Raw genomic sequence first — 3,007 nt, 5'->3', positions numbered from 1 at the left:
CTAAATTTGTAACAGCTTTCCATTCTTGGGATAAATTCTATTTATCTGTGTATGTGTATATGAATGTTCAGATTTAATATGTAGGTGCATAACTTTACATTCTAGTCAAATATGAGACTGACTTTCGATTGCCATATCTGTGCTACGCTGGTTAAAAGTTGACATCAGGTTTATGTTAGCATTTCAAAACCAACTTTTCTGTTAAATTCTCCCTGTAATTTGTTTAAAAAGATACTGGAAACCAGTATCCAGTCCAGAGATCACCCTCATCAGAGCCTTTACAGAGTAATTCCTGAAAACTGTAATACTCTATGGTTATTGGCCCTGTTATTTAAAATTTCCAATGATTTAAAAATTTGCACAAAATGTTTCTCTTCATTGACATCTTGAAGTTTATTACTGCACAGTTTTGCTGAGTAGACTCATCGTTAAGAAAGGATGTCATAGCTCTTTTTATGACAACTTAAATTTCTAATTTGATTTCTTTGTATTTTGGATCTTTTAAAATTAGATTTAACAAAGGTTTGCCTATTTTATCGATTTCATGAAAGGAAGCAACTCTTAGTTGTATTTATGAATTCCATCTTATTCCAATGAATTAATTTCTGGCATATTTCTTTTATTTCTCTTCTCCAGGTCTCCTTAGCGTTAATTTTGCTTAAAAACAAAAAATGAGAAAAATGAAACCTGAGGTGAAGTTTTAGTATATCAACTTTCTGTCAGTCCTGCCCTTTTTAAAAAGAGTGACACTCTCTCTGATAATCTGTCATAGTGGCTGTGACGTGTGTTTTGAAATGGTGCGTCCTTCCTTTCAATATCTAAGTAGCCTACCATTTTATGTTTTCATTTACTTCTTAATCTTACAGGTTTTTAGACAAGTGACTTACATTTTTATTTATTCTTAAATTCCTGAGTGAGTTTGGTGCTTCCTTTTGAGCCTATGTTATTAATTTACAAGTTTATTGTATCATGGTTAGAAAAATGTGTGGACTTCTTTGGAAAAAATATAAGATTTGTAGAGGTGGGCATATTTTCAAAATTTTCAAGGATATTTAAGACAGAAAGCTTGTAGAAAAAGATTACAACATGGCTATAAATTTCCCCTATTAATCACATTGATAGGATCTCCTATGTTAACGTTTGTGTTCAATCTTTCGGACGGACAGTATTGTTTGAAAATCTTACCATTGCTTTTCTGTAAAATTTTTGCTTTATGAGGCTTGAGCTAACATATAAAGCTTTAACTCCGTTATCTTCTCACACTGGATTGAGTCTGTGTCCATTAAAAAGTGGCCCGGGTTGTCCCATGGCGTAGTATTTGCTTGGAATTCGATTTCTCTGCAATTCCGTTTCTAGATCTTCTCTGTACGTGCTGACATTTGCACGCTGTATATTTTGCTCATCCTTTGATTTTCATCTCCTTCCTCCCTCTTTAGGTGTATTTTTGTGAGTAGCATGTCGGGGAGAATCTCGGTGTTTTAATAAGCGGCTTAATCGTTTGTTGTCCCGCTTTGCTGTTGTGTCTTGTGCTCTCAGCTTCGAGGCTCTTCACTGCCCCCCGCTTCTCGTCTGCCCTTTGCTTTAGAGAAATATGTGTAGCTTGCTCTTATCTTTTGACATGGCTTTGAACTTGACGTTCTAAATTTAATCCTAGCAGAACAGTGCTTTTTTTCAGAGCGAGTTTGGCAGAACATTGGGCCCTGTGAGATGCTCCGTGGAAAAGAGGGCTGTTGTCAAGCATCGCGAAGAAGGTGGCATACTAGGTACCCCCTTAGAGATTCTTAAAGCCCAACAGCACAGGAAAGGTTCCGATAAGTCCTGCACTGGGGGCCGGGGGTGCGGGGGAAGCACCTTTCTTTGTTTCCCAGTTATTTTTAGGAGGGCTTATGCCACTATTCCAGCCTGAAGTTCTCAAGGAGATGCTTCCCCAAATGTTAGTCAAATAGGAATTTCTGAGCCTGTGTTGGTATGGAGATGGGAGGGGCCCAGTGCAGACTTTCCTCTTCCTGTAAAGCCATCTGTCCTTCAAACCCAGCGACGTGGCTTGGTGCCCCTAGAAGAAGGTGTGAGCCCCGGAGGAAAGAGGTTTGCAGGGTAGGGTGGGAGATGCATTTGACCTATGGGAGGACCCCTGGGGTGCGAAGAGGAAGGGGAGGCCCTTCAGAATGGGAGGGAGGAGGGGGGGAGGAGAGGAGGGCACGGAGGTGAAAGCCAGGGCCTGTGCACCCTGCGGGCCACAGGGAAGGCAGCCGGAAGCTCTGGAACATCCCATAGGGAGAGTGGGCCAACCCCGTGAGCAAGGCTGGGGCTGAGACCCCCGAGTCCTCATGGGGCACCTGGCCACGCTGAGCAAGCCTCAGGCTTTCACAGCAAGGCCAGAGTAAGAAGCAGGGCATGGCTCAGAGGCCCGAGGGGGTCCCAAGCCCGGGTCGGAATTCCATTTGGGAACAGAGGGCACACTCGAGGTGGGACACCTGGGGTACAGGTGTGTAAAGGAACTACCTCCAAAGTGTATCTGAGGGCAGGGGACCGCCGGGGACAGTGCGGCATGGCGGGCGAGGAGAGGAAGTGGTTCCTAAGCCCAGACAGGGCCGGCTGCACAGAGAAGGACGAGCCCCCGGGGGCGAGACATTTAGTCAGGGACCAGGCAGTCCCCGGGGACTCCACAGGGAAGGGATCCGGGATGCACTGGCCTCACTCTCCTCCCCATCCCACCTGTCCTGCCAATGTCCCCATTTGCCAAACCCAACTGGTAGCCCAGGGCAAGAGACCTAGGGAGGGGGTCCATACGGGACCCAGAGCAGAGAGGGGAGGATGGGGTGCCCTTGGACGGCCGCTCCCGGGGACAGCACAGGGGCGCAGGGACCAGCGTGGACTCCGGACCCTCCTGCCTCATGCCGCGAGGTTAAGCCCACTCTCCTCTCTCCCCAGAGGTCATCTTGCCGGGAAAAGGGGGCAAGAAGCTCCGAAAAAGAGCCCCAGATGCCCAGCGTTAGGCAACGTGTGC

This window comes from Pteropus vampyrus, unplaced genomic scaffold (assembly GCF_000151845.1).
Source record: "Pteropus vampyrus isolate Shadow unplaced genomic scaffold, Pvam_2.0 Scaffold204, whole genome shotgun sequence".
NCBI classification, from domain to species: Eukaryota; Metazoa; Chordata; class Mammalia; order Chiroptera; family Pteropodidae; genus Pteropus; species Pteropus vampyrus.
This window is presented reverse-complemented; position numbering follows the sequence as displayed.